Source organism: Dicentrarchus labrax, unplaced genomic scaffold (genome assembly GCF_905237075.1).
Source record: "Dicentrarchus labrax unplaced genomic scaffold, dlabrax2021, whole genome shotgun sequence".
In the NCBI taxonomy this organism is placed as follows: domain Eukaryota; kingdom Metazoa; phylum Chordata; class Actinopteri; family Moronidae; genus Dicentrarchus; species Dicentrarchus labrax.
This window is the reverse complement of record NW_026136711.1, coordinates 21,375,144-21,389,115: the sequence shown is the minus strand read 5'-3', so window position 1 is coordinate 21,389,115 and position 13,972 is coordinate 21,375,144. Positions and strand designations below refer to the sequence as shown.

The window sequence follows — 13,972 nt, the reverse complement described above, 5'->3', positions numbered from 1 at the left end:
ATTTTTAATCATGTGTTGAAAGACCTATTGAAGGATGTAGATTTGCCGCAGGGCTCTGTTTTGGTGCAATATGTGGATGACCTGTTGATCGGCTCACCTTCTGCGGTGGAATGCCTTGCAACCACTAAACTTATCTTGCAAAAGTTGTGTGAAGTGGGATTCAAAGTATCAAAAAAGAAACTACAGTGCTGCAGACAAGTGGTGTCATTCATGGGCCACATTGTCTCACACAAAGGAACAGGTGTTTCACCTGCACACAAAGATTCAATTCTGCGTCACCCAAAACCACTAACAGTGAAACAGATGCTTTCATTTCTGGGACTGACTGGCTACAGTCGCCATTTTGTACCCGACTATGTTGAACTAACTGCTCCATTGCGCGCGACGGCATGCTTAACCTGACAGCAACATTGCAGTGGGGGGAGATAGCGGAGAGCAGCTTTATCACTCTAAAGCAGCAGCTGTCCAGCGCCATAGCACTCGCAGTACCAGACTATTCACTTCCTTTCTTTTTGGATGTTTCTGAAAAACCCAACTCAGTCAATGGTGTGCTTTTTCAGAAAAAGGGGGGTGGGAGACAAGTTCTGACCTATGCAAGCGTCACACTAGATGCAACAGAGAACAGACACCCACCATGCACGAGATATGCAGATTATACAAGCAGGACAGACAGTATATGACATATTGCCTCCCTGTGACAAAGACATGTTGAGAAAAGAACAGGAAAAAGCCTCCCCATATGATCAGAGTGTTTGGATAAGCAGGGGAGCACTCAAGGCCGATGGGTTGTGGAGGGGACCAGAGGGGAGACCAGTCCTCCCTCCAGGACTGACATCAGTGGTGCTCCAGGAAGCACACGGGCCAACTCATTGCGGCAGTAAACAAATGAAACATCAGTTAACTCATTGGTGGCATCCTTTTTTACCAGCAATGATAGAGAATCATATCAAGGAATGCAGTACGTGTAATGTATACAATATTAGATCTACAGTAAAACCACACCAGGGAAAATTCCCTCTACCGTCCCGGCCGGGGCAGGAGATCATTATTGACTACACAGACACGAATGACAGGGTCAGAGGGTACAGATACCTCTTGGTAGCCGAGGATGCATACACTGGCTGGCCAGTCCAAAAAAGGAAGATGCACAGACAGTAGTCAAATTCCTGATAAATCAATACATTCCCACACATGGGTTTCCCAGACAAATCAGATCTGATAATGGCCCACACTTCAAAACCAAACACCTACAGGCAGTGGAGGCTAGCCTAGGGTTAAAACACGCATTTGGCACAGTCTATCATCCCCAATCTCAAGGCAAGGTGGAAAGGATGAATCAAACATTGAAAGGAAAGATTGGTAAAATATGTGTACACGACAAGCTGAGTTGGGTTGATGCTCTCCCACTAGCTTTAATGTCAGTCAGAAATTCGGTGAGCTCTAGGACAGGGTTTACACCATTTGAGCTCACCTGTGGACAGCAGTTCCCAGTACCCGGAGCAGGCGGGGTAACAGCCCCAATAGCTCCATTTTTGAAGTACAAACCATACTATGATCAACTAACGGCATTGGTTTCAGCCTTCTCAAAACAGGTGAATGAGATCCAAGGGGGAGCAGAGAAATCACCAGCCCCAAAAGACATTGATTGGGTGCTGCTGAAGGCCATCAAACGAAAGTGGTCTGAGCCTAGGTGGACAGGACCATACCAGGTGACAGAGAGGACCAACCACGCGGTCCGGCTCAAGGGAAAGGGGGACACCTGGTTCCACTGGTCTATGTGCACAGCTGCAGAACCACCCATGAGGACGGTGGAGGAGATAAGAGAACACTTAAAGGAACAGTGTTAAAAAAAAAAAAAATCCCTATATCCTTTTTTCTGGTTATGTTTATATTATCATAGCTTTACCAAAACAAGGAGTGGAGTCATTAGGTGTGTTTAGCGCAAAACGACTTACGTGGGGGGAGGTTCCGTCCTGCTACATGGAGAGATAAGGATTCCACTAGAAAGCGCCTTTTAGCATACTTATATATATTTCTAATTTTTTCCATATTTTTTACTTGCAATTTTTTGATTTTTTTGGGCTTAAAGCAAGATATACATTGACCTCAGCACCATTCACTATGGGTATTTTAGCCAGCATTTTAATAAATGTGCCGCCCAGAAGATAGAATAGGGTGGCTTGGAGTATGTTTGGGCTTTGCTTTGTTTGTTGTAGTTCCTGTGCTGATATGGGAACGTGTCCAGACCACAGAAAGAACGGGAAACACGCCAAAGGACATGCTGAGAACAGGTCCAGTGACGCACACACACTCACACACCCCCACACACCTGAACCGGTCCAGACGTTCACTGCCAGTACAATATGATAAACATAAAGACAAATGCCTGGCAAGATATGGAGGCATAGAGCTAAATTACACCTTAGGATCCATATCCACATACCAATTTGATTTATGCAATGTGATTAACTGTGGGGGCAGGAATGAAGAGTGGATAGGATATGACACGTACTTGTGCGGCTTCCCCTGGTTCGGCACGAAATCAATTACATGGTGTGAACGATGGAGTAATGTGATTGCCTCATCCTCAACCACCTGGCAGCCACTGGGGCGTATTTACATGGGTATTGATCTCCCGACAAAAATTAAATATCGGAGGAGACAAGGGAATAAAGGGGGAAATCCAGTCCATTTGTCCCTGCTGGGGTTCAACACCAACCCATGGATAGATCAGATATGGACCATGGCTGAATGTGGGTCGTTCAGCAACAGCGCTTATCTTGTAGTAGGGATAGATCAGTCTGGAGCAGACACTATGGCCCTAATTAAAATAAACTTTCTAAGGTCACCAACGCCGATTTATCTCTCAACTAGCAGCTCCGCAGCAACAGCCAAGCCCAACATCACTCTGGTAACGCTTAATGAACAAGGCCTAGTGGACATCCATGTTAAAACACCCCTGTCACCAGCAGAATCTATTGCAGTAGCCACAGGGTATACAGATAGAAATGAGTGGCTGGGATGGATAGCAGCCACTGCTGCTTCTCTAAAAATGACTACTTGTATTGCTTGTTCCACTGCCAGACCTATTTTGATTACTGTTCCAGCTCCTCTGCATGCTGTTGCGGATCCCGCAGGATTCCATTGTATGTTGGCATTAACCATGCAGAAGGTACCAGTGAACTGCGGCAATCTATCAGAAGTATACCCAGCGGTTACAAATCACACCATCCCGCCAGTTTTCACCCCTAAGGAAGGTAATTATACCTGCTTTACACGTAACACTGGACCTCCTATTGGAGAGATTGATCCATCCTGGTGCAATCACATGATAAACATCACCACCTGGACCAATGCAACTGATATGGTTTGGGCCAGAGCTGACCTATTCTGGTATTGTGGCCAAAACACTATTAGGCCCCAGCTACCGGCTAATTGGAGAGGCACTTGTGCTTTAGTTAGACTTGCTATGCCCCTCACCTTGTTCGGAGCTTATGATAAACATGTCACTCCCCGGAGACCACGCCGCTCTGTGAAGACAGATGCGTTTGATTTTTCGTCTGAAACTTACATTGACGTGATTGGAATTCCTAGAGGAATACCTGATTGTTATAAATTAGCTGACCCCATCGCATCAGGATTTGAGAACCTTCCTCTTATCTGCTCTTTTCCCAGTCACTCCTAATAAGAATGTTGACCGCATTAATTATATTCATTATAATGTGCAGCGTCTGACCAATGCTACAAGGGATGCTATAGCAGGATTATCAGAACAACTAGATTCAACTTCCCTTATGGCTGTGCAAGATAGGATGGCCCTAGATATGCTGTTGGCCGAAAAAGGGGGGGTATGTCACATGTTTGGAAGTCAATGTTGCACTTACATCGCCAATAACACCGCCCCAGACGGCTCAGTAGCTAGAGCTCTGTCTAGTCTAAAAACACTCTCCTTAGAAATGGCTGAGCAGTCAGGAGTGTCGAATCCATTTTCGGACACGCTGGACAAATGGTTCGGGAAGTGCTGGTCTCTGTGTTTGTGGCATTGGTGGGTATTCTAAGTCTGATGGTAGTGGTTGGATGTTGCTGTATTCCTTGCATAAGATCCTTGTGTACTCGTATTATTGTGACTGCCATAGAAAAGAAGGACGATCCACCTCGGTATCAGATGTCAGTAATGGCCTTGGGACAGAAAGAACTACCAAAACCCAAACACTACATCATGGCGGTTGAGATCTCCAAGGACATGGCTGTGGAATAAAAAACTAAATCTTTTTCTTTCACGGAAAAAAAAAAAAAACTTTAACCCTTAACCAAATTTTTCTTTCAGTGATTATCTTTCATAATATGTGTGATTAATGCAGTAAAATGTTTAGTGTAGGCTCAGTATATATGAGCCCGAAAGGGGGAGTTATAACTTTTTTCCACAAAAAGTTTAGTAAGTTCTAATCATGTGTTCAATCAAATAAGATCTGCTATGAATCAATTTTTGCTTTCAGGTGGTGGTCCCAGGTTCTATGGGACCAAAAGGGGGACTGTTGCGATATTCTGTGATTTATACTCTATATATTTACCTGTATGATTATTAACTAGAATAGAAACATGTTTACTGGTGCTTACATTGATTATGCTAACATTGATAAAGGGCTGTTAAGGGAATACTAATAACAGAAATAAAATAATGAATATTAGATGTTTGTATGATGTGTTATAGAATTATAACTTACTAATGAATATGAATAGCAGGCACAGTATAAGGGAGAAGAGTGTGGGTAGTTGCAGATATAACATGACATTCTTTGGAGAGATAGCGGTAAACACGGCCTCCGAGGTCAGTGTCAGGAGCTCGTAAAAACAATGATAGAACACATGACGGACTCCTTCCAGTCGCGAAAAACAACTTCATGTCTGGAAGAGAGAGTACGAAGTGTATACGTAGGTTTGATTAATATGCGCATAGGGTTAGATAACACGTCCCTGAATGTCCCTGAAAAAGAGTTCCAGGTTGTGGCTACCCCATCAACACCTTCCTTGGAGACAAAATACCAAGAGGACCACGGGTGGAGATTCTACCATCTTGTGCTATGTGTGTTATCTGCAAAAATATAAGAACTGATGTTAGGAACAGGAGGTGGCTCAGACTTCGTGAACTGGCAGACCTTGTGCATGTCAGGTTAACCGTAGTTGAACCCAGAGCTCTGTAAACTTTGCACATTCTACTGGTGTTAAAATAAAGCTGATTTTTATACTCCAAAATCCTTCTCCTATCGCTTCATTAAACGAACGCGCGAGGAATGAGTTTTTGAAATACAGAGATTCCTCAACATGATCCAGGGCTTGTTGTTGGAGAAGCAGCGTACGTATGGGGACCACAACGTCCATACAGAAGTTCAGGTAGTCAGTAGTGCAGTGCGTGACCCCCTTGATGTCCTCTCCATGTGCTTCCTGCAGGATGCTCCAGTCAGTACATTCAAAGCAGTCCTTCAGAGCCTCCGCTGCCTCGGGAGACCATCTCCTGAAGGAGTGTTTGGTTGTGGACTGTCTCTGGATCTGTGGTTTGTACTGTGGCGTGAGCAGGACCAGGTTATGGTCAGACTTTCCCAGTGGGGATAGAGGAGTGGCAGTGTAAGCTTCCCTCATGTTGGCATACAGGAGGTCTAATATCCTGTTCTTCCTGGTGGGGCAGCTTACAAACTGGTGAAAGTCTGGCAGTGTGGAGTCCAGTGTCACATGTTTGAAATCCCCGGAGATGGCGATGAAAGCATCGGGATGTTGTGTTTGCAGTCTCGCGATGGTGGAGGGTATGATGTCACACGCGGTCTCTGGGTGCGTACGGGGAGGGAGGTAAACAACAAAAGCAATGGCGTCGGAGAACTCTCTAAGCATGTAGTATGGTCTGAGACCTACCGCCAGCAACTCGATGTCTCTGTTGCACACAATCTCCTTTTTATTTTCTTATTTTTTTTTTTTTTTTTTGCACCATCTGTTGTTGATAAACAGTGCGAGTCCCCCTCCTTTGCTTTTGCCGCTGCATCCACAGTCCCGGTCCGCTCTCACTGTAGTGAATCCAGGTAGATCCACATTAGCGTCCGGGGTGTTCTGGGTTAGCCAGGTTTCAGAGAGGCAGAGTAAACTGCACTCCCTGAACGTCTTGTCCATCCTCACAAGGGCAGCCAGCTCATCCGCCTTGTTGGTCCACCGCTTAGCCGCTAGCCTAGCCTTCACCTTCACTCCGGCTCTGCAGCCTCAGCGCCTCCTCTTCAGCTCCTCAGGTATGGGGAGGAAAATGCCGGCACGTCCCATTGTTTGGAGTGACAGCAGCTTCTCCCTTGAATAAACAAGATGTCCACCGCTATGTTGTCCGTGAAAAGTCATTGTATCCATAGGATATAAAGAGTTCTATACAGCTAGTGTTATATAAAGAGTACAAGTTTACAAAAACACACTTAAGTTACTAAAAACAACACGCACGGAGCTACTGGATAAGCCTCCTGCTCGCGCCGGCGCCGGAAGTAATGTACAATAGGTGGATTGATACTGGTATGTAGGGCTGGGTATTGTTAAGAACCTCAAAATTTGATTCGATTTTGATTCTTTAGGTCACAATTCGATTCAATATCGATTCAATTTGATATTGATTTAAATGCTTCAATATCGATTCAGTAATAAGTAGAATTACACAAATAATTCATAAGTCCAGTTAGTAAGTTCAATAAGTCTACTGGTCTAACACAACCCTTTGAGACTATGGGGGAATTAAAAAGTTTGAAACTGTCGACACCAGATTCAAGAGTGATATAACGTCCAATGTGTAATGATAATACAACCATGTATGGCAATGCCCTGGATGTTTCCTACAAACAGGAAACCATCTGTCACACAGCTTTCATAGGCATGCCAATTCCCATAGGTGGGATTTCCAGGCCAAGGAGCTTGTGTTCATCTGCTTAGCATCCAAAAAATTGTTAGTAGCAAGCCGTTAAACCGGAGGGGTTAGGCACTTACTAATCTTCAACCCTCACAAATTGAATTCACACCTCGTACACAAGTCAGAGGTGTTGAGCAGGTTGTCTGGGAGTCAGGCCGCACGTTAGAGGTGCCACCTGTCTCCCTCAATTCACCTTAGCTTTCAAAAGTGATTACAGCAGTGACATACTGGCTCTATAGATCAAAGACCTCAGGTTTTCTAAGTCAAATATATTTATCACATTCTTCCCCTCTTTTTTTTTATTTATGATGACATTTTTCTGTTTGGGGGAAACTATAGAGGCCAATTTTACCCCTAATAAATAACAATGAATTAAAATGTAATATTAGCTGCTCTGTCACTGTGAAGCATGTGTTAGCAGAGTGAATTACACACCTATCATAGCGTGTGTACCCAGTGTTAAACAAAGAATAACGGAGGAACTAAAACATGGTGGGGCATCAGTACCGCTGACTGGAAAAACTCTGCTGCGCAGGGCAAAACTTTATTAACACGTGTCCACTGACATTAGGTAAACACCCAGCACATCTCATTGGCTGTCATTATTTAGTGTTTACATTAAGTTTGCCTTTTTTGAAAAATATTTTCATATAAATTGAGAGCATGTATGTTAACAGCATGTTCATCTAATAACATAGATGTAACGGTACATGTTGACAACAACCTGAATTGTGTGTGTCCTCTTGTTATAGTAGATAGATAGATAGATAGACTGAATAATTAACATACCTAATAAACTAATCCAAAGGTTTATGTACAACTACAAATATTTATACAATGAGGCATTAAAACCCGTTCTAGCATCATTGAATGGTCAGAGCAGACTTGTTTATGTGGGGCATCTGGCACAATGAGGACCTGAGAGCTGAGCTCTAAATTAGATCAACATAGAAGCTTGGAGATATTTACAGAAATGTATTGTATTCACTTGAAAAAAAAAAGTAGTAAGTAATTTATTTTTTGGAATGTTTTATGCCATTTTCCCCCCGTTTTTCAGAGTAATTCTTTTTCTGTTTTTCAGAGTAATTCTTTCTGTTTTTTGGAATAATTTTATTCTGAATTATCAAGATACTTCGAACTCCAGCGAGAACCTCCAACCTGCAAGTGACTCCCATGGACCTATGGGTGACTCCTGCCTGCACATACATGCCCCATCTTCAACTATCAAGTCCTCAGGTGCCTGCGTAGAGTCGACAAGCTAATGATAATACCATCTATATGACTTAAAGACAGGACTATCTCCCAGATCAAAGTAAAACTTGATTGAACTAAACAAGCCGGTCATGTTTGTTTCCATTAAATCAAACTCTCAATAGAGGAATGAATGCATCTATTGTTTCAAATGCTCTCTGAACTCAGAAAAAAAATTAGTCAGAAAAACAGAAAAATAAATAAATATTCAGAAAATCAGAAATAATTACTCAGAAAACAGACAAAAAAAATTACTCAGAAAAACAACAAAACGAATAAATAAATTTTCAAGTGAATGCAATAAGCTAATAAGGTGTGAAGTCTAAAAAATGGGTATACTAAATCTGTAAGTAAGTTAGGAAAACACATTATTTATGTGACTGATCGAACGCATTGTACCACATTAATGTCAACGAATGGAAACACACAAAAAATGTTACACACTGACATAATGAGAAGAACAAACACTTTACACAACTGACATCTGAGTATCAGAAAGATGTCATATGATATTCAGTATTGTGCAACTTTAACTGTAAAGCTACTAAGTAACAGCCGAATAACCAGTACCAGTTGACTAAGTACTCAGCGGGATTCAGATGCTGAAATCTAATTTCTTTGTATATAATATAATATAAAATCTAAATATTTCTTACCATTTCATTTACATGTGCAGTTTTATATTTGAAGGTGCCACATCTGGGGGAGATAGCAAAGAGTGATTTTATATTGTCTTCATCATCATCATCATCATCATCATCATTGGCATTATTATTAGCCATTTCTAGTATAGTTGTTGCTATTGTCATTCATCTCTGTCTCTGTCCTCTCTTTTTAAAGCAAAATAACTCAGCTTAAAATTAAAATATATGCAGCAGGCTGTGTTACTAATCCATGCATTTCCTAAACTAAGAGCCAACTATTGACAATTGTTCTAATAATCTTTTAAGCACAGAATTGTTTGGTTGGTATGTTGCATGTTGGTTAGTAGGTTGGTTGTAACATGATCCTGACAAATGATTAATAAAAGATGAAGCTATATAGAGTTCAGGGGAAACTGTGCTTGAATGTTGAATTTAGGATGAACTTCCTGTTAAAGTATCCTTGTAGGTCACTATGTTGGCATGGGATTAAAATTTAATAACTAATACTTTCTCTCAAGCCCAGCTGTCACAGACTCTCCATGGTTCCTGAGGAGATCTGGGCTCTGTCTAATCTCTGCTTCCACTGGCCCAAACAGCCAGACCCTCATGTAAACCACAGGATTAAGATCTATAAGATCTAACACTCTCCCCTCCTCTCCCTTACATATCTATACATTTTACAACCCACTGATACTGCACCCAACAAAATGTAATTGTGTTCAAAATAATTTAAACATAACAATTCGTTACATCCCCCACGTGCCAAAGTTCTGATGATGTTACAGGAAAATATAATAATAATAATAATAATAATAATAATAATTATTATTATTATTATTATTATTATTATTATTATTATTTATTATTATAAGAACACAAAGATCTATTCTGTTGGGTCTGTTACTGTAGGCCGAACTGTTTTAACCCACTCTGCTGCAGTGTGAACATCAGTGGGAGGCTGCTGAGGTCTTCACTTTAACTTTTAACTCCTATGTTAGGAGTTGTTTTTTGATATTTGATATTTGTTTTTTTGCACTATTCTTTGCAACTAGTGGCTAGTGTAGTGCCCTCTGGTGGTTTGTTTTATATTGTTCAGCACAGTTCAAGCTCATGAGACATATACTAATCTCAGGAAGTATAGTGGAAGACACTCACTCAAATGATGACCTTTCAGCCCTCTAGCCTTCTTCCAGATCCATTTGCTTAACTGTAATTAAATAATAAAATGGTTTAACAATGACGCTTTATATTACTATCTAATTAAACTCAATTAAGCTCTGAACACGCACTGTCTTGAATTACAGCCTGCTCAACAAGGTTTCTCTCAGTTTCAGGTGTTAAAGCCACACAGGTGTGACACACAACATTATACAGGTGTATTATAAAGTGTTGTACTTCTTTATCGCTACACCTCATTAACTATTTTATATACCATTTTCCTATACATTTTTAGTGTATATATCACTGTTTTACAAATTAAACAGCTATTTTTCTAGCTAAATTCATTATCATTTAATTTCATGTCTCTGTCTCTATTTTTCTCTTCTTGTTTGTTCCTGAATAACTATACTAATGTACCCTGTAGGCATGTATTAAACACACTGTAAAAAAAACATGTACAAGCAGGTAGTATAATATTGTAACTATACTGTATATAGCACAGTTTATACATTTCTTTCCCACCTAAAAAAATACAGAAAACTATCCCAGATGTCTTGTTTTATTCCCTGGTAACAGTCGTGATACAAAAAAAGCTTTTGTATTCTATATTATTATCAGAAATATACTCCCAGCAGAGTTCTTCTGGACTTACACTGGACTTCCATTCTCTCAAAGTGCAATATATCTTTCTCAGTTTATAACTTCAAGTTCATTTTATCCATTTTGCAGACCTTACAGCAATTTGAACATTGTATGCATGGACATATATGTAAAATACATTTACTTTAATATTTAACTCTTATGTGTGTAGTTGTGTTTTAATTGATTGATTTGTTTTTTGCAATATTCTTTGCACCTAGTGGTTTGTCCGTGTACTGCTGCTGTGATATTGTGGAGCACCCTCTGGTGGTTTGTTTTATACTGTTCAGCACAGTTCAATCTCAGCCATATATTGATCTGACTAAGTATAGTGGTATATACTCACTTGCCAGTTTATTAGGTACACCTAGCTGAAACTTAATGCAATCTCTTGCAACAGCACTACAATAAATCCTACCTTCATGAAGGTTTTGTTGAAACTGTTTTAGAGAGATGTTGATTCAACTTGTTGTACAATTGGAGACTGTAGATTGTGGTGCTGTTGATTTGTTTTGTGTTATTCTCAAATGTGTGGGTGGACAAAACATTAAACCAAAGCACAAACTTAACAATTCTTTCTGATTCAGTGTGTAATGTGACAGATTAGCTAGCAGATGTCACCTTCTACTGGACCTATATCTTTAGCTTTAACACATTAGCACTCACATGAGCTGCAGCCTATATATTGCACTCTGAATATACAGTCCTCTCCTATCCCTAAATTCTGAAATATCTGCAACATTCATACGACAGTTCATAAACATGAATTCTCAGAAGTTCTGACAATACAACATAAGAATGTTTTAAATTGGTTTTATTTATGCAGGAATCAGGTCATATCTACATATTATGTGTCACGTGTTTTCTGCCTTTTTTAATCTTTTGGCCTAAAAATCCTACCTATGTAATCAAAAATAAGATACTAGTTAACAGATATAGAAGGAAAAAGATGAAAAAGGAAAGAGTCTATATCTGTAAAGGTGAGAATAAATTGTTGCCATAATGACAAATATCATCACATTTATCAGCTTAAAGTAATTTCTGAGCAATGTGGGTTATGAGTGAGGGTCCCAAATACTACAAAAACTGTTTCCATATTTATAAAAATATATACAAATATATGTGTTTGTTTGTCTGTCGGTATTAGTATTGTAGTTGTATTATGTTGTCTGGGTGACCAAATCCTTCCACAAGACAGTACCGCAGCGACGTTCAGTTAGTCGATAAAACATATTAGGATACAATATTGTCAGTATTCACAGACAGGAAGAAAATATTAAAGTGACATGTTGTGTAGGTGCATGCAACTAAGGCGCAGAGGACAGAGAGGAAAGGAAATAAATTGTGTTTGAAGCAGGATGTTTTAACCAGAGACCTGCAGTGCCTCCCAGGGGACAAACACTGGAATATGTGATACAAGGTAAAGTAATATTGTTACCAAGTAAGAAAACAGGAAATGTGGAAAAAAGGATTTTATTAAGTAGTTATAGTTATAACATGATTTATTTAAAAAAATAACAATATACTTTCATTTGGATAAGAGAAAAATTGATTTTAAGGGACATTACACTGTAAGATTTTGTAAAATATAGAGGGGGGATGAGGGAGAAAAACAAGAATTCTTGGGAAACTAATTACTAAACATAATAATGTAGTTTTTGGTATAGGAAGAAAACTAAAAAAAAATATTTATTTGGTCAAGTAGAAAAGAGTAGTAAAAACAGCTGAACAGAAAATCAGGTGTCTGATATTGAAATGTACTGTCACAATAGATATTTCATAAACAATAAGGTCAAACTGTAAGTGGCACTTCCATAAAATAAAAAATAATAACATAATAATATATTTTATTTCTAGCACTTGTTGACACAAAATCAACAGTGCTTTACAGAAACCAAAATAGTGAAACAGTGAAAAATTCTGTCAAATTATAGCGTCAGTGTCAGAAAATCATCTTTAAATAACTAAGGTGCCCACAGAAATTAGCTGCCTCTGATGGTCATGTTACTGCAACAATTGCTATAATATATAGAAAAGAAACACACACCAAGGGTTGTAGTGAGGTGCTGTTCATTGGAAGTAGATGTGAGAGCACACTGTGGCTCCATATGAATTTCTCTTTTATTCACACTATGACTTTTTGGCCCTACCAGCTTTCTTTAAGATCTGTGCACTTAACTGTAAGTAAATAGTAAAATGGTTTAACAATGACACTTTATATTACTCTGTTATTAAACTCAATAAAGCTCTGAACACGCACTGTCTTGAATTACAGCCTGCTCAACAAGGTTTCTCTCAGTTGCAGGTGTACACAGGTGTGGTCTGCTACTTGTGACACCCACAACATTGTACAGGTCTATTATAAAGTGTTGTACTTCTTTATCTCTGCACCTCATTAACTATTTTATATACACATTTTCCTATATATTCTTAGCAGGAATATCACAAATTTAAAAATAAACAGCAATTTTTGTAGCTACATTCATACGCTTTAATTCAATGCCTCTTTTTCTCAGGATTCTTGTTTGTTCCTGAATAACTACAGTAATGTACCCAATAGTTATGTATTAAACACATTATATTTACCTCCTATTATCTAATGTATTTAAGCATAGTATGATTTAAAAATATAATACCAACGGTTCTTTTAGACTATTGCTGTTATTGTTAATATTGTTAGTATTGTTAAGATTTTTCAACACTTCATGTTTCTTAGCCAATAAAGATATTATTATATCCTATAAATATTTAACGGAATTCCGGTAATCAATATTAATATGCCTACTGGAATTATAATGATTCAGATACTGTATTTAGCACAGTTTATAAATTTCTTTCCTTTCTAAAAACATACAGAAAACTATTTGGCAGCTAAATTCCTTAGAATAATCTTTTTCCTAGACGTCTTGTTTTATTCCCTGGTAACAATCGTGATACAACAAAAGCTTCTGTATTCTATATTATTTTCAGAAACATGCTGCCAGCTGGAATACACAAGAGAAATAGAAATGTTTGAATAGTATATCTAAATGAATAAGCTGGAAGATCACCTCAGTTCCCTTTTTGTTTTTTGTTGGTGCTTTTTGGTGTCTGGGGCTGGGGCAGTTTGACTGACAAGTGAAACAGCTTATGATATATGGTCTGCACTCCTCATGGCTCCATTTCAGTCCTCTTTTCTTGCAGTTTAAATAATGGATGATCTCTGAGTTCTGTCACCTCTGTCATCCAGACTTTCTGCTGTGCGCAGTGTGTACAAGCCTGTGAAGGTCTGAAATGCTTCTTTATTTGATGTCTTCTTTAATGTTACAGGAGGTAAGTCCTTTGCTGGAGTACACAGAACTTTCAGTCTCTG

At 39.3% G+C, this 13,972-nt stretch overlaps 2 protein-coding genes across 14 annotated transcripts in view; one reads left to right on the top strand and one right to left on the bottom strand.

Annotated features, from left to right (window-relative positions):
• The window catches only part of LOC127371757 (sodium- and chloride-dependent GABA transporter 2-like), a 143,384-nt gene that overhangs the window by 33,529 nt on the left and 95,883 nt on the right, over nucleotides 1-13,972 (top strand). The window lies entirely within an intron of this gene.
• Nucleotides 1-13,972, bottom strand: part of LOC127371756 (green-sensitive opsin-like) — a 146,216-nt gene that overhangs the window by 61,230 nt on the left and 71,014 nt on the right. For 2 of the 8 annotated variants that reach the window (XR_007886441.1, XR_007886442.1), the window contains one exon: nucleotides 13,207-13,969. The exons of the other annotated variants lie outside the window; for them this stretch is intronic. The gene's annotated coding sequence lies outside the window, so the exon portion shown is untranslated. The remainder of the gene's footprint in view (nucleotides 1-13,206; nucleotides 13,970-13,972) is intronic. 8 annotated transcript variants of the gene reach the window in all.